The sequence below is a fragment of the Bufo gargarizans genome, chromosome 4 (genome assembly GCF_014858855.1).
Source record: "Bufo gargarizans isolate SCDJY-AF-19 chromosome 4, ASM1485885v1, whole genome shotgun sequence".
Classification (NCBI taxonomy): domain Eukaryota; kingdom Metazoa; phylum Chordata; class Amphibia; order Anura; family Bufonidae; genus Bufo; species Bufo gargarizans.
Genome location: NC_058083.1, coordinates 478602059 through 478626915, shown reverse-complemented (window position 1 = coordinate 478626915; position 24857 = coordinate 478602059). Strand labels below are relative to the sequence as shown.

Sequence of the window (24857 nt, the reverse complement as noted above, 5' to 3'; positions counted from 1 at the left end):
GGCAGGAACAGAGAAAGGTTAAATTTCCCCCTCCCACCACTGTTACTAGATTACAGTGCTCCATAACCCACTATTTATTATTTTTTTTTAAAGTATTCATACTTTTTTTTGGGGGGGGGGAGAGGGGGGGTTATTGTGCCGTCATGGTGGGTTCATGGAAGCTGAATTACTGGTAAGACTAATTCCAGTTTTCCACTTCACCACGAAGGCAACCAAGTAAAGACCTAACAGATCACTAATATTAAGGGTGGGCTACGGCTTGTAGGACTTTACGCCCAAATTATAGCTTCGAGGACCTAGACAGGTCTAATCTGTAATGTTTTACAAAGGGGTTCATACTGGACCAGGTTGCATATCTGCTCCAGAGAAGCACCTGCTTTTTCTGCATATGATGATGACATGTCCCTGGTGGAATGTGCATTTTTTTTTTTCGACGGGGCAATTAAGGCCCTGAATCCTGTAACAATCTGAAATGGTTTGTTTAATCCATCTAGCGGTGGATGCCTTTGATACAGCTTTCCCTTTATTTCTTCCCAAAAATTGGACTAACGGGTTATCTACTAATCGAAACCCTTTGGTGGCTTCTAAGTATCTGAGGACCGTTCTCCTGACGTCAAGGGAATTAAATTCCGTCTCTAGAATTTGAGGATTCGTACAAAAGGAAGGTATCACTATTTCTTGGTCTCTATGGAAATCAGATACTACTTTTGGCAGGAAACCTGGATCTAACCTCAGGGCTATTCTGTTGTCTTGTATAGTGAGCTAGGGTTCATGAATTGAGAGGGCCTGAATTTCACCCAGCCTTCTGGCTGATGAGATAGCTATAAGTAAAGCGTATTTTTGAGACAGAAACTTCATGGAGCATTTCCTCCAGTGGTTCCAAAGGATCCGTTTGTAAGTCCCATGAAGACAGTATTTAAATCCCAGGAAGGGACTCAAGGTCTAAATGAAGGCTTTAGTCTAGATGCAGATTTAACGAATCTTCTGATCCATCCATGGCCCACCAAGTCAGCGTCGAAGAAGGCGCTCAGGGCTGATATTGAACCTTCAAGGTAGATGGTCTAAGACCCAACTCCAGACCTCTTTGAAGAAAGTCAAGAATATTTGGAATATTAGGTTCTGAATGATTAGGTGTTATTTCCCCTGTCCAAGCACATAACTTTTCCCATTTTTTTAGGTGAATACAGTTGCAAGAAAAAGTATGTGAACCCTTTGGAATGATATGGATTTCTGCACAAATTGGTCATAAAATGTGATCTGATCTTCATCTAAGTCACAACAATAGACAATCACAGTCTGCTTAAACTAATTACACACAAAAAATGTAATGTTACCATGTTTTTATTGAGCACACCATGTAAACATTCACAGTGCAGGTGGAAAAAGTATGTGAACCCCTAGACTAATGACATCTCCAAGAGCTAATTGGAGTGAGGTGTCAGCCAACTGGAGTCCAATCAATTAGATGAAATTAGAGGTGTTGGTTACAGCTGCCCTGCCCTATAAAAAACACACAACAGTTCTGGGTTTGAATTTCAAAAGAAGCATTGCTAGATGTGAATGATGCCTCGCACAAAAGAGCCTTCAGAAGACCTACGATTAAGAATTGTTGACTTGCATAAAGCTGGAAAGGGTTATAAAAGTATCTCCAAAAGCCTTGCTATTCATCAGTCCATGGTAAGACAAATTGTTTATAAATGGAGAAAGTTCAGCACTGCTGCTACTCCCTAGGAGTGGCCGTCCTGTAAAGATGACTACAAGAGCGCAGCGCAGACTGCTCAATGAGGTGAAGAAGAATCCTAGAGTGTCAGCTAAAGACTTACAAAAGTCTCTGGCATATGCTAACATCCCTGTTAGCGAATCTACGATACGTAAAACACTAAACAAGAATGGATTTCATGGGAGGATACCACAGAGGAAGCCACTGCTTGTCCAAAAAAAACATTTGGTTGAAGTTATTTCTGAGAAAGGAGGTTCAACCAGTTATTAAATCCAAGGGTTCACATAGTTTTTCCACCTGCACTGTGAATTTTTACATGGTGTGTTCAAAAAAACATGGTAACATTTAAATCTTTGTGTGTTATTAGTTTAAGCAGACTGTGACTGTCTATTGTTGTGACTTAGGGCTCTTTCACACTTGCGTTCTTTTCTTCCGACATAGAGTTCCGTCGTCGGGGCTCTATGCCGGAAGAATCCTGATCAGTTTTATCCTAATGCATTCTGAATGGCGAGAAATCCGTTCAGGATGCATCAGGATGTCTTCAGTTCAGGACCGGAAAGTTTTTTGGCTGGAGAAAATACCGCAGCATGCTGCGCTTTTTGCTCGGGCCAAAAATCCTGAAGACTTGCCGCAAGGCCGGATCCGGAATTAATGCCCATTGAAAGGCATTAATCCGGATCCGGCCTTAAGCTAAACGTTGTTTCGGCGCATTGCCGGATCCGACGTTTAGCTTTTTCTGAATGGTTACCATGGCTGCCAAGACGCTAAAGTCCTGGCAGCCATGGTAAAGTGTAGTGGGGAGCAGTATACTTGCCGTCCGTGCGGCTCCCGGGGCGCTCCAGAGTGACGTTCAGGGCGCCCCAAGCGCATGGATGACGTGATCGCATGGCACGTCATCCATGCGCATGGGGCACTCTGACGTCATTCTGGAGCGCCCCGGGAGCCGCACGGACTGTAAGTATACCGCTCCCCCGCTCCCCACTACTACTATGGCAAGCAGGACTTTAATAGCGTCCTGGCTGCCATAGTAACACTGAACGCATTTTGAAGACGGATCCGTCTTCAAATGCTTTCAGTTCACTCGCGTTTTTCCGGATCCGGCGTGTAATTCCGGCAAGTGGAGTACACGCCGGATCCGGACAACGCAAGTGTGAAAGAGCCATTAGATGAAGACCAGATCACATTTTATGACCAATTTGTGCAGAAATCCATATCATTCCATAGGGTTCACATACTTTTTTCTTGCAACTGTAGATGATGTCACCTTCTTACTGCTTGCTTTAAGGGTAGATATTACTTTCTCTGATAGACCTTTACGTCTTAAAATGTCAGATTCAGGATCCACGGCGTTAGTTTGAAGAACTCTGCATGAGGATGCGTGATCGGGCCCTGAACGAAGATGTCCTTCTTGAAGGGAAAGATCCATAGTTCCTGTGATGTCAGTCTCGTCAGCAGAGAGAACCAACTCCTTTTTGGCCAAAATGGAGTTCTTAAAATTAGAGTTGCTCTCTCTTGCATGGCCTTCTGTATTACTCTCTGGATTAGTTGAAATGGGGGAAAAGCATAAGTGAGGTCCCAATTCCAGCTCTAGGAGAACGCGTCTATTGCCCAGGGTTTGTCCCTTGGATTCAGAGAGTAGAACAGGGGGACTTTGGCATTTTCTTTCGAGGCAAACAGGTCTATAGATGGTCGACCCCATCTTTTTACTATCATGTCGAATATCTGCCTGTTTAAGGACCATTCTCCTTGATCTATTTTCTTCCTGCTCAGGAAATCCGCTACCAAATTTTTGCTCCCTTTTAGATGTACAGCCTGAGACGGATTTCACCGTACTTTCTGACCAGGAAAATATTTTCCCTGACAGATTTCCTAGTCTTACTGACCTTGTTCCTCCTGATGTCTGAGGTAGGATACCGTCGTCACATTGTCTGAGAAAAGTTTTGTGTTGGCCCTTTAATTCTTCCGAGGCTGCTTTTAAGGTCTCTCAGACTGCTCTGAGCTCTCGATAATTCGATGACTGGACTGCTATCTCTGCTGATCAGACCCCCTGATAGAGGCTTTTGTTGACCTTTGCTCCCCATCCTGTACCGCTTGCATCGGTGTGGATCACTACGGATGGTGTTTTCTGCCAGACTACTCCTCTCTTCAAATTTTTTAAAATCAGCCACCAGAGGGAAGAGTTTTTTTACATGTTCCAGTTCCTCAGTAACCAGGCTTGGAGAGTTCTGTAGTGGATCTGACACCAGGGAACCGCCATAATGCAGGATGTCATTTGACCTAAAAGACTCATGGCTTCTCTGATGGAGTAAGATCTTTTCAGAAACTCCCTGGTTGTTCTTTGTATAGTTTCTATTCTTTCTGCTGGAAGAAAGGATGTTTGTTTTGCAGAGTCTAGGAGAATACCGAGGAATTTCACCATTGTTGTCAGTAGTAGGCACGATTTGCCTTGGTTTATCACCCCTCCTGGACTTTCTAAAAGATGACAAAACCTATTTAGATCTGTTTCTATTTGATGTTCTGAGTCTGATACTATGAGAAAATCATCCAGATAGGGGACTATTGTTAAGCCTTCTGTTCTCAGGAAAGTTATCAACTCCACTACCAGCTTGGTGAAGACCCTGGGTGCAGATGAAATTCCGAAGGGAAGAGCAACAAATTGAAAATGGACTATATTTCCCATAGGACTTTTATTGCCGAATCTTAGGAACCTTTGCGACTGAGTTCTGATCAGAACGTGATAGTACACATCCTTTAAATCGATCGTACACATTAGCCCGTTCTTTTTTATTAGTGGGATAGTAGTGTTCAGAGACTCCGATTTGAATTTCCTGTAGGTTATATGTTTGTTTAGGTCTTTTAAGTTTATTATCGTTTGATAAGAACCTCTAGGCTTTTTAACTAGGAACAGATTTGAGTAGCAGCCCTGTCCTTAGTTGAGACTGAGGAACCAGGACTACCACTCCCAACTTTAGGAGATCCTGAACACCTTCCCAGAACTTTTTTAGTTGGGTTATTGAAGAATGACAAGTGACGTGGAACCTTGTTGGAGGGGGGGGGGGAGGAAAATTCTATTCGGCAACCCTCTTTTATGATGTTCAAGGCCCAGGGGTTTGAAGTTACAGATTCCCATTGGGGAACAAAATCTTTTAGTCTCCCTCCTATCCTGGCGTCATTGTTTGTCGCTACTTTTTTTCTGGCGATTGAGGAGATACCCTCTACCGTGACCCCCTTTTTGGTAACTCCAGAGCCCCATTTTACCTTTTCCCCGATAGGATCTTTCCTGGTTATTCTGGGGATGAAAGGGCAACTTCCTTCTAGGGGGCCTCTCCTCAGGGAAACCTTTTTTTTTATCAGTAGCCTTCTCTAGGATTTTGTCCAGGACAGGCCCAAAGACATATTCTCCCGAAAAGGCTATTGAATACAATTTCATTTTGGATGTTTTATCCTCCGTCCAGGATTTCATCCAGAGTGCCCTCCTAGCGGTATTAGATAATGCTGCATCTTTAGCTAAGAACCGGACTGTTTCAGCTGAGGCATCTGCTAAGAAGCCATTTGCTGATTTTAATAAGGGAATTGAATCTATTATCTCGTCCCTAGGAGTTTTATTACTCAAACGGTTCTCCAGCTTTTTCAACCAAAGGTACATCGACCTGGCCACTGATGTTGTTGCAATATTGGTTTTAAGACTATACATGGCCCTATACACGGACAGCGGCAATGTGCGTTCCGCATTTTGCGGACCGCACATTGCTGGCACTAAGAGAATATGCCTATTCTTGTCCGCTATTTCATGTTCTATTTTTTTCAGGATCGGAATTACGGACCCGCAAAATGCGGAATGGAATTGCGGATGTGTGAATGGAGCCTAAGACTCATGGAGAGAGCTATGTCTAACAGTCCCACAGGCTTTGAATGGAGCAACAGGACGCATGCATGACCACCACTCCATTCAAATGCAGAACATGGTCGGGGTCCCAGTGGTTCTTGTGATTGGTGGAGGTCCTGTGGATCGGTGATAAATGTATGATTTTGCAGCGTGCTCTCTATTCACTGCTATAGGAGTTTTGAAAATTTGGGATCTCTCATAGTGGTGAACGGAGGATGGCCGTGCACGCTGCTCTATCTTCACTTCGAAGGGGTGGGGGGGGGCATTCTGGCGATAGAAGTGGGTCCCATATACTACCATACAGTGACAGAATACTAGTATACATTGACAGAATATTACTAGTGTACATTGACAGAATAACAATGCCAGAATAATACTACCAAACAGTAACAGAATGATACTATCACACAGTGACAATAAATAGTACTGTCATACAGTGCCAGAATAATACTACCAAACAGTAACAGAATGATACTATCACACAGTGACAATAAATAGTACTGCCATACCATGCCAGAATAATACTACCAAACATTGACAGAATAGTACTTCATACAAAACCATACAGCGAAAGAAGAATATTACCATCCATTGACAGGCATGTATCGGGCACTGATGTCCATGTCTGAGATGGGAATACCCCTTTAACTGCAGTACTACATGAACGGTAATGCTGCGGCTGACCTGGGATCACAAATTATATGTCGATACTCAGGCCTGTTCACCTGTTGTGCATCCGCAAACCGTCAGTGGACAATGAGGGGGCTTATGAGCATGCGTACATTATGGCGAGGACTCCAGAAGAAGACCTCCCAATGTATTCCACTGTCAATTTGCGGGCAGTCAGATTACTGATCTGGAGTCAGTGGGAGCAGTACTATTCATATAATACTGTACTGAAAGTGTTCCTGTACGTTTAACTAAGGGCTCTTTCACACCTGCGTTCTTTTCTTCCGGCATAGAGTTCCGTCGTCGGGGCTCTATGCCGGAAGAATCCTGATCAGTTTTATCCTAATGCATTCTGAATGGAGAGAAATCCGTTCAGAATGCATCAGGATGTCTTCAGTTCCGGACCGGAACGTTTTTTGGCCGGAGAAAATACCGCAGCATGCTGCGCTTTTTGCTCCGGCCAAAAATCCTGAACACTTGCCGCAAGGCCGGATCCGGAATTAATCCCCATTGAAAGGCATTGATCCGGATCCGGCCTTAAGCTAAACGTCGTTTCGGCGCATTGCCGGATCCGACGTTTAGCTTTTTCTGAATGGTTACCATGGCTGCCGGGACGCTAAAGTCCTGGCAGCCATGGTAAAGTGTAGTGGGGAGCGGGGGAGCAGTATACTTACCGTCCGTGCGGCTCCCGGGGCGCTTCAGAGTGACGTCAGGGCGCCCCACGCGCATGGATGACGTGATCACATGGCACGTCATCCATGCGCATGGGGCGCTCTGACGTCATTCTGGAGCGCCCCGGGAGCCGCGCGGACTGTAAGTATACCGCTCCCCCGCTCCCCACTACTACTATGGCAACCAGGACTTTAATAGCGTCCTGGCTGCCATAGTAACACTGAACGCATTTTGAAGACGGATCCGTCTTCAAATGCTTTCAGTTCACTTGCGTTTTTTCGGATCCGGCGTGTAATTCCGGCAAGTGGAGTACACGCCGGATCCGGACAACGCAAGTGTGAAAGAGGCCTAAATTCTGAGTGCTAAGACCTCCACCAATCACTAAAACGAGGAGAAAGAAGCGGCTGCTGGAGATGGGATTAATAGAAATAGTCTATCAGCCCGTTTTCAGTTCCTCTACAGCGACAAGAATGAGTCCTCCATGTGAGCGCTTCTCTTGTCTCATTCGAGCGATCATGGGGGTCTTCCCACTCCGAACAATAAAAACCTTAAAGGGGTTGTCCCACGAAAAATATTCTACAGTTTTCAAACCAGCCCCTGGATCTGAATACTTTTGTAATTTCATGTAATTAAACATTTCACATAGCCACTGAACTATTCAATAAAATGTATCTGTATAGCGCCACCTAGTGTTTGTTGGTTTTTCTTATTTCTTTGTCCTGCTCACTGAGAAGGCCGCACATGCTCAGTTTCATCCTTCAACTGCCTCCTTAGCTGTGATAGGGAGAGCTGAGACACGGCCCCTGAGCTGTGATAGGGAGAGCTGAGACACGGCCCCTGAGCTGTGATAGGGAGAGCTGAGACACGCCCCCTGAGCTGTGATAGGGAGAGCTGAGACACGCCCCCTGAGCTGTGATAGGGAGAGCTGAGACACGCCCCCTGAGCTGTAAAAGGGAGAGCTGAGACACGGCCCCTGAGCTGTGATAGGGAGAGCTGAGGCACGCCCCCTGAGCTGTGATAGGGAGAGCTGAGGCACGCCCCCTGAGCTGTGATAGGGAGAGCTGAGGCACGCCCCCTGAGCTGTGATAGGGAGAGCTGAGGCACGCCCCCTGAGCTGTGATAGGGAGAGCATAGACACGCCCCCTGAGCTGTGATAGCGAGAGCTGAGACACGCCCCCTGAGCTGCAGCAGAGAAGACACTCCCCTTGAGCTGTCAGCTTGATATAAATCTAGCAGAGCAATGAATGTGGAGATCTCAGGATCCATGTGAGGTACAGGGCTGGTTCTAGCTTTGTTAGAAAGAGATTGTCCTGTATGATTGTACTATATTATGTCTGATTTGAATTTTTTACATTAGTCATGGGAGAACCCCTTTAACATGCCACTATGACATATCAAAAGTTTGTAAAAAGTACGGGTACACTTTAATAAGTGACTTGTCATGTAACACACAACGAAATTCTATTCTCACATTACACTATAGTTATTGGCTTTAAAAAAATTGACGTAAATTAGCTTCAGGGTCTCAAAAATAGATGCAAAGAACACAAATGAAACACATTCACAGTCTGACTACTCACTTATCTGTTTCCAGATTCCCCATAGAATAAAATGGTGATTGTCGCCAGGTCCTCATGAGTAACAGAGGACATGGGACTCCCATCAATGACTGCACTACAGAATAAAATAGGGGGCACTGTAAAAGGCTAAAAAAAAAAAAAATGGCGTCCTGCTGGCTGCTTCTACCTCCCTCTGGTCCCCTCCGTAAAAATATTTTACGCACACTAGTGCTGAACCTGAAGGAAAGGTGGTTGTATCAGGACGACCTACAAGAAGCTGGATCTGGGCCGGCACCATATCAGTGGCAGAAGCAAAAAAGGCCAAAAAACGCATCAAATGTATGATCAAATTGAATCAGAGATTTTCAATATCATGAATGTAACCATGTGCGGTTCTCTGTGGTTACTGGTGACTGGGATAGCCAGGTGATGTGGGCTGAGGTATGGCCACTTCAGTTTGTCTACATGCCCATGACCATGTCCGTATATTTGACCGCAAATCACAGACCTGCAAAATACAGACACCTTCTGTGTGCATTCTTATTTTTGTCAATCGAAAGGACTACTCTGCTCCACAATCTGGTTCTATAATCTGTGGAATGGCCACACGATCCACAAAACATACCAATGTGTGCATGGCGCCACAGAAATGAAGTGTGCGATCTGCAAAAATGTGTGGGTTGCACAAGGACGTGTAGCAGCATATACGCAATAGCTGCTCCCGATGCCGAATTTGAACAGGCAGGAGATTAAAGGGGCCGGGTGGGATGTCCAGCCCTGTCAATTATACGGCAGGTGGGCGCTTCCATACATGTGGGGCAGCCTCCCACAGATGACGTAGTCTGGCTAATGAGATAAATCGATATTTTAAGCCTAGTGGTCAGTGTGAAAATTGCAGGATTTTAAGATTTTTATTTAAATATAGATAGTGACATGGCAAAATAAAAAATAAAATTTACAAAATTAACATTAAACAATTACAAAGACTGATAAAAAAAAATCTGTTTAATATCAAAACCTGATTTAAAAAAATAGGTCATTCCCTTTAAATGGGTCGTCTCACCTCATCGCTGGCATACCGCAAGAATATGCCACCAATGTCAGATAGGTGCTGGTCCAACCTCTGGGACCGGCACCTATTTCTAGGATGAACATCCCATAGGGAACGAGAGAGCAACGCGCATGCGCGGCCAGCCTCTATTGATTTCTATGGGAGTGCCAAAAATAGTCGTCTACTTCCGCCGATTCCATTGGAGCGGTGGCTACGCATGCGCTGTGCTCTCTCTATTCAGTTCTATGGGACTTACGAAAATTGCTGATTGCGCTGTTCAGCTCTTTTCATAGCTCCAATAGAAATAAATGGAGGAAGACCATGCATGCGAGGAGCACTCTCTTGAATATTGGACGCTCTATTCTATAGAGGGTGAGAGGCCCTGGGGTGGGACTTGCTCCTATCTGATCTTGGTGGCATCTTGAGGTGAGACAACCCCTTTAAGAGCCCACTGCTCATTCATGGCATTTTTTCTATCCACTGCTATGGGACTTCTGAAAATAGCGGAGCCAGTGCCCACCTAGAGTTGGGCGATATCAAAAATACTCCCACGATAAAGATATTAAGAAATTTATCATGATAACGGTATATATATACATTTGCCATAAATCCCCAATTTAGAAGGAAAAAACACTGAAAACATGCTGGAAATTTGGTGACAGCCTCCGTCAACTTGCACTGCCCTGTCTGTCCTATAAAGGCTACGAAGAGGCATTAACTATACGGGGCTTGTACAGTATAATGTCTCCGTGTTGCCCCCACACATTATGGTAATGCCTCCTTGTGGTCCCACAGTCCCACACCATGTAATGAGGCCCGGGCCGGGGAGTGAGCGGTGAACAGGGCTTTCACTCACCAGCATCTACAGCACAGTGTATACAGGGTGCAGGGTCAGTGTATACAGGTATATGGGGTACAGCATAGTGTATACAGGGTGCAGGGTCAGTGTATACAGGTATATGGGGTACAGCACAGTGTATACAGGGTGCAGTGTCAGTGCATACAGGTATATGGGGTACAGCACAGTGTATACAGGGTGCAGTGTCAGTGTATACAGGTATATGGGGTACAGCACAGTGTATACAGGGTGGAGGGCCAGTGTATACAGGTATATGGGGTACAGCACAGTGTATACAGGGTGCAGTGTCAGTGTATACAGGTATCTGGGGTACAGCACAGTGTATACAGGGTGCAGTGTCAGTGTATACAGGTATATGGGGTACAGCACAGTGTATACAGGGTGGAGGGCCAGTGTATACAGGTATATGGGGTACAGCACAGTGTATACAGGGTGGAGGGCCAGTGTATACAGGTATATGGGGTACAGCACAGTGTATACAGGGTGGAGGGCCAGTGTATACAGGTATATGGGGTACAGCACAGTGTATACAGGGTGGAGGGCCAGTGTATACAGGTATATGGGGTACAGCACAGTGTATACAGGGTGGAGGGCCAGTGTATACAGGTATATGGGGTACAGCACAGTGTATACAGGGTGCAGGGTCAGTGTATACAGGTATATGGGGTACAGCACAGTGTATACAGGGTGCAGGGTCAGTGTATACAGGTATATGGGGTACAGCACAGTGTATACAGGGTGGAGGGCCAGTGTATACAGGTATATGGGGTACAGCACAGTGTATACAGGGTCAGTGGATATAAAAAGTCTACACACCCCTGTTTAAATGTCAGGTTTCTGTGATGTAAAAAAATAAGACAAAGATAAATCATTTCAGAACTTTTCCCACCTTTAATGTGACCTATAAACTGTACAACTCAATTGAAAAACAAACTGAAATCTTTTAGGTGGAGGGAAGAAAAAAAAAAAAAACTATAACCTGGGATGTAGCTGTGTTCAGAATTAAGCAATCACATTCACAATCCTGTTAAATAGGAGTCAGCATACACCGGCCATCCTTTATAGTGCCTCTGATTAACCCCAAATAAAGTTCAGCTGCTCTAGTTGGTCTTTCCTGAAATTTTCTTAGTCGCACCCGACAGCAAAAGCCATGGTCCACAGAGAGCTTCCCAACCATCAGAGGGATCTCATTGTTAGTCATCATCAAGTGGAGAAAATATGGCACAACAGTGACATTACCAAGAACTGGACGTCCCTCCAAAATTGATGAAAAGACGAGAAGAAAACTGGTCTGGGAGGCGACCAAGAGGCCTACAGCGACATTAACAACTACAGGACACACAGGCGCGCGCGTTCACAGGAACCGGAGGTAAATTAGCTGATCTACAGCCTGCCAGCGGCGATCGTTCGCAGGCAGGCTGTAGATGCAATTTTTTTAACCCCTAACAGGTATATTAGAAGCGTCTAATATACCTGCTACTTGGTCCTCTGGTGGTCCCTTTTGCTTGGATCGACCACCAGAGGACACAGGCAGCTCAGTAAGTAGCACCAAACACCACTAAACTACACCCCCCGCCTGTCACTTATTAACCCCTGATCACCCTATATAGACTCCCTGATCACCCCCCTGTCATTGATCACCCCCCTGTAAGGCTCCATTCAGACGTCTGTATGTGTTTTACGGATCCACGGATGCATGGATCGGATCCGCAAAACACATACGGACGTCTGAATGGAGCCTTACAGGGGGGTGATCAATGACAGGGGGGTGATCTCCCCATATACACTCCCTGATCACCCCCCTGTCATTGGTCACCCCCCTGTCATTGATCACCCCCCTGTCATTGATCACCCCCCTGTAAGGCTCCATTCAGACGGCCGCATGTGTTTTACGGATCCATGGAGATAAATATCTTGGTCAAATGCCAACTTTCTATAAAAAAATGGGAAAAGTTGTCTTTTGCCGAGATATTTCTCTCACCCAGCATGAGTATATGTAAAATGACACCCCAAAACACATTCCCCAACTTCTCCTGAATACGGCGATACCAGATGTGTGACACTTTTTTGCCGCCTAGGTGGGCAAAGGGGCACACATTCCAAAGAGCACCTTTAGGATTTCACAGGCCATTTTTTACACATTTTGATTTCAAACTACTTTGCACGCATTTGGGCCCCTAGAATGCCAGGGCAGTATAACTACCCCACAAGTGACCCCATTTTGGAAGAAGACACCCCAAGGTATTTCGTGATGGGCATAGTGAGTTCATGGAAGTTTTTCTTTTTTGTCACAAGTTAGTGGAATATGAGACTTTGTAAGAAAAAAAAAATATATATATATAGATTTTCTTTTACCTAAACATTTTTTTTTTAATCAAAGACATGTACAACAATAAATTTTGCGAAAAATTTATATATGGATGTCGTTTTTAAAAAAAAGAAATTGCAACTGAAAGTGAAAAATGTCATTTTTTTGCAAAAATTTCGTTAAATTTCGATTAATAACAAAAAATGTAAAAATGTCAGCAGCAATGAAATACCACCAAATGAAAGCTCTATTAGTGAGAAGAAAAGGAGGTAAAATTCATTTGGGTGGTAAGTTGCATGACCGAGCGATAAACGGTGAAAGTAGTGTAGTGCCGAAGTGTAAAAAGTGCTCTGGTCATCAAGGGTGTTTAAGCTAGGGGGGCTGAGGTGGTTAAAGGAGCTGCAGGAATATCTGGCAAGTACTGGCTGTGTGGTACATGTGACAACAATCTCCCGTCTTCTTCATATGTCTGGGCTATGGGGTAGAGTCGCAAGACGAAAGCCTTTTCTTACGAAGAAAAACATCCAAGCCAGGCTACATTTTGAAAAAACAAATCTGAAGTCTCCCAAAAGCATGTGGGAAAAGGTGTTATGGTCTGATGAAACCAAGGTTGAACTTTTTGGCCATAATTCCAAAAGATATGTTTGGCGCAAAAACGACACTGCACATCACCAAAAGAACCCCATCCCCACAGTGAAGCATGGTGGTGGCAGCATCACGCCAAGGGGCTGTTTTTCTTCAGCTGGAACTGGGGCCTTAGTTAAGCTAGAGGGAATTATGAACAGTTCCAAATACCAGTCAATATTGGCACAAAACCTTCAGGCTTCTGCTATAAAGATGAACATGAAGAGGAACTTCATCTTTCAGCATGACAACGACCCAAAGCATACATCCAAATCAGCAAAGGAATGGCTTCTCCAGAAGAAGATTAAAGTTTTAGAATGGCCCAGCCAGGGCCCAGCCCTGAATCCGATTGAAAATCTGTGGGGTGATCTGAAGAGGGCTGTGCCCAGGAGATGCCCTCGCAATCTGACAGATTTGGAGTGTTTTTGCAAAGAAGAGTGGGCAAATCTTGGCAAGTCAAAATGTGCCATGCTGATAGACTCATACCCAAAAAGACTGAGTGCGGTAATAAAATCAAAAGGTGCTTCAACAAAGTATTACTTTAAGGGTGTGCACACTTATGCAACCATATTATTTTATTTTTATATTTTTTCCTTCCCTCTACCTAAAAGATTTCAGTTTCTTTTTCAATTGAGTTGTACAGTTTATAGGTCACATTAAAAGTGGAAAAAGTTCTGAAATGATTTATCTTTGTCGAATTTTTTTTACATCACAGAAACCTGACATTTTAACAGGGGTGTGTAGACTTTTTATATCCACAGCACTGTGTATACAGGTATATGGGGCACAGCACTGTGTATACAGGTATATGGGGCACAGCACTGTGTATACAGGTATATGGGGCACAGCACTGTGTATACAGGGTGCAGGGTCAGTGTATACAGGTATATGGGGCACAGCACTGTGTATACAGGTATATGGGGCACAGCACTGGGTATACAGGTATATGGGGCACAGCACTGGGTATACAGGTATATGGGGCACAGCACTGGGTATACAGGTATATGGGGCACAGCACTGGGTATACAGGTATATGGGGCACAGCACTGTGTATACAGGTATATGGGGCACAGCACTGGGTATACAGGTATATGGGGCACAGCACTGGGTATACAGGTATATGGGGCACAGCACTGGGTATACAGGTATATGGGGCACAGCACTGGGTATTAAACGCTGCAGCTGCTGAAGAATCTCTTCTTAGAAGTGAAGGAATACTAAATGAGAGTCCGTCAGTGGTTGGCACAGAAAAAGCAGATTTGTAGAAACGTGATGTGTGACCGGAGAAGAGCAGCGCCTATGTGGTACCGCTTATCTCTGTACCATCGTCCGTTATATTACACACGTGCTGTGTCTCCAGGATGGGGCTCAGGTACAGTTTGTCTCCATTGTTTAAAATTCATCGACAGTAAGTGCCCCCCGCCCGGACCATTCATGTTCCTGATGAAATGCGCAGCGGCAGGTAAAACCAGTTTGCGGTGCAGCCTCAGAGCCCGATCTCCCGCTCTTTTGGGAGGTTTAGACGCCTGTAGACTGACAGCCTCTATGTGAGGAGCTCAGTTTTATAGAAGGGTCGATGCTGCTGACTGGCCGTGTAATACAGAGGTCCTGGCCCATCAGGCTGGTTTCACACATAGGGGGAGAGTTTAAAAAAAAAATCTGTCTTTGTTGTCCGTACCAACCAATCACAGCGCAGCATTAATTTTTTCGGAGCACAATCAGATCTGAAAGCTGCACTGTGATTGGTTGATATGGGCAACAAAGTCAGATTTTACTGTTAGACACATTCATAAATCTGACCCATTGTCTTTTTTGGTGCTTAGTGTATACAGGTATATGGGGCACAGCACAGTGTATACAGGGTGCAGGGTCAGTGTATACAGGTATATGGGGTACAGCACAGTGTATACAGGGTGCAGGGTCAGTGTATACAGGTATATGGGGTACAGCACAGTGTATACAGGGTGCAGGGTCAGTGTATACAGGTATATGGGGTACAGCACAGTGTATACAGGGTGCAGGGTCAGTGTATACAGGTATATGGGGTACAGCACAGTGTATACAGGGTCAGTGTATACAGGTATATGGGGTACAGCACAGTGTATACAGGGTGCAGGGTCAGTGTATACAGGTATATGGGGTACAGCACAGTGTATACAGGGTGCAGGGTCAGTGTATACAGGTATATGGGGTACAGCATAGTGTATACAGGGTGCAGGGTCAGTGTATACAGACTGGCTATGAGCTGTGCGCTGCGATTGGCCAGCACTGCAGCAAGGGACACGCCTCCTACAAAAACTCCGCCCAGTACAACAGAGGGAGCTGCAGACACCGGAGCATATACCGGGCGAACGGAGCGGCGCCCAGGCATACTAGTAAGTGCAGGGGGACCCCTGGGCGCCGCTCTGCTTACAGGTATAGTTAGTTTTTAGTTTGTATACGAGTGAAAGGTCCTCTTTAAAAGGTGGAAAAAGTTCAGAAATTATTCATCTTTGTCTCATTTTTTTTACATCACAGAAACTTGACATTTTAACAGGGGTGTGTAGACCTTTTATATCCACTGTATATAGGGTACAGCACAGTGTATATGGGGTACAGCAGTGTGTATACGGTGTGTAGGGTCAGTGTATATGGGGTACAGCACAGTGTATATGGGGTACAGCAGTGTGTATACGGTGTGTAGGGTCAGTGTATATGGGGTACAGCACAGTGTATACAGGTATATGGGGCGCAGCACTGTGTATACAAGGTGTAGGGTCAGTGTATACAGGTATATGGGCAGAGCACTGTGTATACGAGGTGTAGGGTATATAGGGCACAGCACTGTGTATACAGGTAATAGGGGCACAGGACTGTGTATATGAGGTGTAGGGTCAGTGTATACAGGTATATGGGGCACAGCACTGTGTATACGATGTGTAGGGTATATAGGGCACAGCACTGTGTATACAGGTAATAGGGGCACAGGACTGTGTATATGAGGTGTAGGGTCAGTGTATACAGGTATATGGGGCACAGCACTGTGTATACCAGGTGTAGGGTCAGTGTATACAGGTATATGGGGCACAGCACTGTGTATACAGGTATATGGGGCAGAGCACTGTGTATACGAGGTGTAGGGTTAGTGTATACAGGTTTTTGGGGTCAGAGCACAGTGTATACAGATATATGGGGCACAGCACTGGGTATACAGGGTGTAGGGTCAGTGTATATGGGGCACAGCACTGTGTATACAGGGTGTAGGGTCAGTGTATATGAAGCACAGCACTGTGTATACAGGTATATGGGGCACAGGACTGTGTATACGAGGTGTGGGTCAGTGTATACAGGTATATGGGGCACAGCACACTGTATACAGGGTGTAGGGTCAGTGTATACAGGTATATGGGGCACAGCACTGTGTATACAGGTATATGGGGCACAGCACAGTGTATACGAGGTGCAGGTCAGTGTATACAGGTATATGGGCACAGCACAGTGTATACGAGGTGTGGGTCAGTGTATACAGGTATATGGGGCACAGCACACTGTATACAGGTATATGGGGCACAGCACTGTGTATACAGGTATATGGGCCACAGCACCGGGTATACAGGTATATGGGGCACAGGACTGTGTATACAAGGTGTAGGGTCAGTGTATACAGGTATATGGGGCACAGCAGTGTATACGAGGTGTGGGTCAGTGTATACAGGTATATGGGGCACAGCACTGGGTATACAGGTATATGGGGTACAGCACTGTGTATACAGGTATATGGGGCACAGCACTGTGTATACAAGGTGTAGGGTCAGTGTATACAGGTATATGGGGCACAGCACTGGGTATACAGGTATATGGGGCACAGCACCGTGTATACAGGTATATGGGGCACAGCACCGTGTATACAGGTATATGGGGCACAGCACCGTGTATACAGGTATATGGGGCACAGCACAGTGTATACAGGGTGTAGGGTCAGTGTATATAGGTATATGGGGCACAGCACTGTGTATACAGGTACAGTCATGTGAAAAAATTAGGACACCCTTTGAAAGCATGTGGTTTTTTGTAACATTTTTAATAAAAGGTTATTTCATCTCCGTTTCAACAATACAGAGAGATTAAAGTAATCCGACTAAACAAAGAAAACTGAAGAAAAGTCTTTTCAAGATCTTCTGTAAATGTCATTCTACAAAAATGCCTATTCTAACTGAGGAAAAAGATAGGACACCCTCACATGTATTCCCTCTTAAATTGGCTCAGATCTCACACAGGTATATCACACCAGGTGCACATAATTAGTAGATCGTTACTCTGCATGTTGAATGAGGCTTGCCCTATTTAAACCTCAGACATTTAGTTTGGTGTGCTCCTGACTGTTGAAGTGAGAGTGAGCACCATGGTGAGAGCAAAAGAGCTGTCAGAGGACTTCAGAAAAAAGATTGTAGCAGCCTATGAGTCTGGGAAGGGATTTAAAAAGATCTCAAAAGATTTTGAAATCAGCCATTCCACTGTCCGGAAGATAGTCTACAAGTGGAGGGCTTTCAAAACAACTGCCAACATGCCCAGGACTGGTCGCCCCAGCAAGTTCACCCCAAGAGCAGACCGCAAGATGCTAAAAGAGGTCTCCAAAAACCCTAAAGTGTCATCTCGAGAACTACAGCAGGCTCTGGCTACTGTTGATGTAGAAGTACATGCCTCTACAATCAGAAAGAGACTGTACAAGTTTAACTTGCATGGGAGGTGTGCAAGGAGGAAACCTTTGCTTTCCAAGAGAAACATCGAGGCCAGACTGACATTTGCCAGAGATAAAGTTGACAAAGACCAGGACTTCTGGAATAATGTTCTTTGGACAGATGAGTCCAAAATTGAATTATTTGGACACAACAGCAGAGGACATGTTTGGCGTAAACCAAACACAGCATTCCAAGAAAAGAACCTCATACCAACTGTGAAGCATGGAGGTGGAAGTGTCATGGTTTGGGGCTGCTTTGCTGCAGCAGGACCTGGTCAGCTCACCATCATAGAATCCACGATGAATTCTACTGTGTATCAGAAGGTGCTTGAAGAACATGTGAGACCATCAGTTAGAAAATTAAAGCTGAAGCGGAACTGGACCATGCAACATGACAATGACCCAAAACATACTAGTAAATCAACCAAAGATTGGCTGAAAAAGAAGAAATGGAGAGTCCTGGAATGGCCAAGTCAAAGTCCAGATTTGAATCCCATTGAGATGCTGTGGGGTGACTTGAAAAGGGCTGTACGTGCAAGAAACCCCTCAAACATCTCACAGCTGAAAAAGTTCTGCATTGAGGAGTGGGGTAAAATTTCCTCAGACCGATGTCGAAGACTGGTAGATGGCTACAAGAACCGTCTCACTGCAGTTATTTCAGCCAAAGGAGGTAACACTCGCTATTAGGGGCAAGGGTGTCCTATCTTTTTCCTCAGTTAGAATAGGCATTTTTGTAGAATGACATTTACAGAAGATCTTGAAAAGACTTTTCTTCAGTTTTCTTTGTTTAGTTGGATTACTTTAATCTCTCTGTATTGTTGAAACGGAGATGAAATAACCTTTTATTAAAAATGTTACAAAAAACCACATGCTTTCAAAGGGTGTCCTAATTTTTTCACATGACTGTATATGGGGCACAGCACTGTGTATACAGGTATATGGGGCACAGCACTGTGTATACAGGTATATGGGGCACAGCACTGTGTATACAGGTATATGGGGCACAGCACTGTGTATACAGGTATATGGGGCACAGCACTGTGTATACAGGTATATGGGGCACAGCACTGTGTATACAGGTATATGGGGCACAGCACTGTGTATACAGGTATATGGGGCACAGCACTGTGTATACAGGTATATGGGGCACAGCACTGTGTATACAGGTATAATGGGGCACAGCACTGTGTATACAGGTATATGGGGCACAGCACTGGGTATACAGGTATATGGGGCACAGCACTGGGTATACAGGTATATGGGGCACAGCACTGGGTATACAGGTATATGGGGCACAGCACTGGGTATACAGGTATATGGGGCACAGCACTGTGTATACAGGTATATGGGGCACAGCACTGTGTATTAAACGCTGCAGCTGCTGAAGAATCTCTTAGAAGTGAAGGAATACTAAATGAGAGTCCGTCAGTGGTTGGCACAGAAAAAGCTGATTTGTAGAAACGTGATGTGTGACCGGAGAAGAGCAGCGCCTATGTGGTACCGCTTATCTCTGTACCATCGTCCGTTATATTACACACGTGCTGTGTCTCCAGGATGGGGCTCAGGTACAGTTTGTCTCCATTGTTTAAAATTCATCGACAGTAAGTGCCCCCCGCCCGGACCATTCATGTTCCTGATGAAATGCGCAGCGGCAGGTAAAACCAGTTTGCGGTGCAGCCTCAGAGCCCGATCTCCCGCTCTTTTGGGAGGTTTAGACGCCTGTAGACTGACAGCCTCTATGTGAGGAGCTCAGTTTTATAGAAGGGTCGATGCTGCTGACTGGCCGTGTAATACAGAGGTCCTGGCCCATCAGGCTGGTTTCACACACAGACAGATTTTTTCAAAAATCTCCCACTTTGTTGTCCGTACCAACCAATCACAGCGCAGCATTCATTTTTTCGGAGCACAATCAGATATGAAAGCTGCACTGTGATTGGTTGATATGGGCAACAAAGACAGATTTTACTGTTAGACACGTTCATAAATCTGACCCATTGTCTTTTTTGGTGTTTTTGCTGCATTTTTTATGCGGCCAGATGCTACTTTAACCCCTCTCTGCTCAGTAACATACTATTATGTCACAGAGCGCTGGTAGGTAAAAAGGTTTTCTGCTTTCCCCACGGTGATGACCTATCCACCGCATGGGTCATCAATATCAGATCAGTGGGGTCCCGGGTGCTGGTTGTCAGACCCCGATGATCTGATATTAAAGGGGTTATCCAAAGCCTATAATTCCCTCCTGCCCCAAATATACCGGGGCCCCTCACACAGATCCACTATCCACTAGATTGGGGATAACTATTAGATTGGTGGGTGTCCTACAACAGCCAATCAGAAGACTGGGTACCTCTCAGAGCCCCCAAAATGAACGGAGCGGCAGGTCGGGCATGAACACTGCCTCTCCATTTATTTGTACGGCAGTCCCCGGAGACAGCAAAGTACAGCGCTTAGCTATTTCCAGAACATAGAGATGAATGGAGTGGCTGAGCGCATGCCCATCCGGCCGCTCCGCATATTTCAGGGGGCCCTAAGAGGTACAGTGTACCCGTTCTTGTGATTGTTGGGTGTCCCAGCGGTAGGACCCCCACCAATCTAATAGTTATATCCTATCCTGTGGATAGGGCATACCTTTTAACAATACACTAGATGAATAACCCTTTAATTCTGGTTCCTTTTTGGGATGCATGCAGTTTTTGATTGCTTTATAACTTTCAGTTTCACACTGACAGGTAGCCTATTAGACACTGCCGTAGGCCTCCATAGATGGCCTATTTGACACTGCCTTAGGCCTCCATAGATGGCCTATTAGACATTGCTGTAGGCCTCCATAGATGACCTAATAGACACTGCAGTAGGCCTCCACAGATGGCCTATTAGACACTGCCTTAGGCCTCCATAGATGGCCTATTTGACACTGCCTTAGGCCTCCGTAGATGGCCTATTTGACACTGCAGTAGGCCTCCATAGATGACCTAATAGACACTGCAGTAGGCCTCCATAGATGGCCTATTAGACACTGCCGTAGGCCTCCATAGAAGGCCTATTAGACACTGCCGTCGGCCTCCATAGATGGCCTATTAGACACAGCTGTAGGCCTCCATAGATGGCCTATTAGACACAGCTGTAGGCCTCCATAGATGGCCTATTAGACACTGCCGTAGGCCTCCATAGATGGCCTATTAGACACTGCCGTAGGCCTCCATAGATGGCCTATTAGACACTGCCGTAGGCCTCCATAGATGGCCTATTAGACACTGCCTTAGACCTCCATAGATGGCCTATTAGACACTGCCTTAGGCCTCCATAGATGGCCTATTAGACACTGCCTTAGGCCTCCATAGATGGCCTATTAGACACTGCCTTAGGCCTCCATAGATGGCCTATTAGACACTGCCTTAGGCCTCCATAGATGGCCTATTAGACACTGCCTTAGGCCTCCATAGATGGCCTATTAGACACTGCCTTAGGCCTCCATAGATGGCCTATTAGACACTGCCTTAGGCCTCCATAGATGGCCTATTAGACACTGCCTTAGGCCTCCATAGATGGCCTATTAGACACTGCCTTAGGCCTCCATAGATGGCCTATTAGACACTGCCGTAGGCCTCCATAGTTGGCCTATTAGACACTGCTGCAGGCCTCCACAGATGGCCTATTAGACACAGCCGTATACCTCCACAGATGGCCTATTAGACACTGCCTTAGGCCTCCATAGATGGCCTATTTGACACTGCTGTAGGCCTCCATAGATGACCTAATAGACACTGCCGTAGGCCTCCATAGATGGCCTATTAGACATTGCTGTAGGCCTCCATAGATGGCCTATTAGACATTGCCTTAGGCCTTCATAGATGGCCTATTAGACACTGCCATAGGGAGATCCTTGTGTCCAAATTATTTGCTGCAGGCGTAAATAAGAAAGGATCAGTATGAGGGTCCTTACACATAAGAATTTTGCTATGGCTTTTTTTATTTTTTATTATTAAACACTGGAGCAAAAAACAACTAAAAATGCAAAGGTGCCCAAAAATGTCTACTAAAAGCTATGCATGAATGCGTTCTTGTTCTGAAACTGGCTGACCTGTTACAGGTGCACTTGGCAGCTGAAGGGATCTGTGTTGGTCCCGTGTTCATATGTGCCCGCACTGCTGAGAAAAATGTTTTATTATATGCAAATGAGCCTCTAGGAGCAATGGGGGCGTTACCAGTACACCTAGAGGCTCTGCTCTCTCTGCACTTTCATTGACAGGGCCAGGCAGTGTAAATGTGATCACGCCTCATCCTGCCAATCAAAGTGCAGAAGACACGGCAGTTGCAGAGAGAGCAGAGCCTCTAGGTGTACCGGTAACGCCCCCGTTGCTCCTACAGGCTAATTTGCATATATTATGTTTCATTTTTTTCTCAGCAATGCAGGCACATATGAACATGGAACCAGCGCAGATGCCTTCAGCGGTCAAGTGCACATGTAACAGGTCAGCCAGTGTCATAGGTACAAAACTGCTGACAGATGCCCTTTTAAAAATGTCCTTTGTGATAAAGTCCCCCCACTGCGTCTGTGGATAGTACAATGCTCAGGAACCCAGTAAGGTATAGTATGGGTATGCGCTAACTGGCAATGAGAAAGCCCTGGTTCTCTCCCCTCGTACAGTGCGACAGTTGATTGCCAGGTAAGGCTATGTTCACACCTACCACACCCTTTGTAGCCTCTGTCGCAGATTACATCATTTTTCTCAAAATGCTGGACGAAACCCAACAGAACCCAGTGTGGTCCACTGGTCGCTGCGACCAACGGATGGAATAAAGTCAGACAAGTGAGTCTAGCCGCGCACTGAGTCTATCCTCCAACTAAATCTGGTGCCGTGCCACACACAGGGGTGACAAAAGGGGACAGCTTTTCACGATTTGTACTAATGTGGCAGGCATCTTAGTGTACATCTAAAAGGGGAATAACTTATCTTTTGTAGAACGGACATATGGATGTGGAAGACGCAAGGATCATACACGTGCTCTCGGCGTCCGCATGTCCGCAAAAAGATAGAACATGTCCTATACTTGGCTGCAGAATGCGGACCCCGGACCCACTGAAGTCATTAGGTCTGCAAAACATTCGGATGCAACAGGGACGGTGTCTGTATTTTGTGGATCTACAATTTGCGGACCAGGAAATCCATAGGCGGTGGGACTGGGGCCTAAGTGCGTATTTCTACAGTAAGGGGGTCATTTTTCACAGCTCCTTTGGAAAATGAAAGGTGGAATCTGATTGGTTGCTATGGGCAACTGAGCCAGTTCTACTTTACTCAAGTTTGATAAATGACCCCCTTACTGTAGAAATGCGCACTTAGGCCCCAGTCCCACCGCCTATGGATTTCCTGGTCCGCAAATTGTAGATCCACAAATACAGACACCGTCCCTGTTGCATCCAAATGTTTTGCAGACCTAATGACTTCAGTGGGTCCGGGGTCCGGGGTCCGCATTCTGCAGCCACGCTTGTATGTATATGTGCGCATGTCCGTATGTGCATGTATAACTGTATATATATATATGTATGTACAGTATCAGAATGTAGCATGTGTGTATATATATGGGGGTCTCTGTGTGTCTATGTACATGTATATATCTGTGTACTTGTATGTGTCGTTATGTATGTGTATTTGTGTATGTCTGTCTGGATTGTATACATGTATGTTCTTTATGTGTGTCTATTGTATAAATGTATGTACTGTATACATGTATGTTCTTCATGTGTGTACTGTATACATGTTCTGTATGTGTATGTACTGTATACATGTATGTTCTTCATGTGTGTACTGTATACATGTATGTTCTGTATGTACTGTATACATGTATGTTCTGTATGTACTGTATACATGTATGTTCTTCATGTGTGTTCTGTATGTATGTACTGTATACATGTATGTTCTTCATGTGTGTTCTGTATGTATGTACTGTATACATGTATGTTCTTCATGTGTGTACTGTATACATGTATGTTCTTCATGTGTGTACTGTATACATGTATGTTCTGTATGTTCTGTATACATGTATGTTCTGTATACATGTATGTTCTGTATACATGTATGTTCTGTATGTGTATGTCCTGTATACATGTATGTTCTGTATCTGTCTATTGTATACATGTATGTGTGTATGTACTGTATACATGTATGTTCTTCATGTGTGTACTGTATACATGTATGTTCTGTATGTATGTGCTGTATACATGTATGTTCTGTATACATGTATGTTCTGTCTGTACTGTATACATGTATGTTCGGTATCTGTCTATTGTATACAAGTATGTGTCTGTATTTGCACACAGGGGTGGGAGGTAGGTATTAGGATGTGTCGGTCGGTGTCTCTGGGGCATACACAATGACAGCAGCCCCTGGGCCCGTGCAGCATTGTGTGCAGCAGGAGGAGGAGGCTAGCCTGAGGAGGAAGCGTTACTCACACTGCACTACTGCCGCCGGCGCCGCTGTGACAGATCCTGCCCGCTCCTGTGTCACACACAGAGGAAGGAAAGTGCAACATAAAAGCAGCGAAGAGAAGCTGGAGGCTCCAGGACCTGGGATGACGTCAGGGTCATGTGATTAGTCACATGCTCAGGAGGAGTCAGGATCATGTGCCCAACTGACCATACAGGGCAGGAGGGGAAGGAGCCCGAGTGCTGCGCTGTGTGTAACATACATGTACTGAAGCCATGCTGCAGCAGAGCTGTGTGTGTAATGTACATGGAGCCCAGTGTGTGTAATGTGCATGGGGCCAAGTGTGTGATGTCTGCAGCAGAGCTGT

The 24857-nt window shown here is 45.4% G+C and overlaps 1 protein-coding gene across 1 annotated transcript in view; it reads right to left on the bottom strand.

Moving 5' to 3' along the window:
• The window catches only part of TBCEL (tubulin folding cofactor E like), a 68444-nt gene extending 43799 nt beyond the window's left edge, over positions 1-24645 (bottom strand). Inside the window, exon 1 of the mRNA XM_044288856.1 lies at positions 24517-24645. The gene's annotated coding sequence lies outside the window, so the exon portion shown is untranslated. The remainder of the gene's footprint in view (positions 1-24516) is intronic.
• Between the last annotated feature and the right edge of the window lie 212 nt (positions 24646-24857).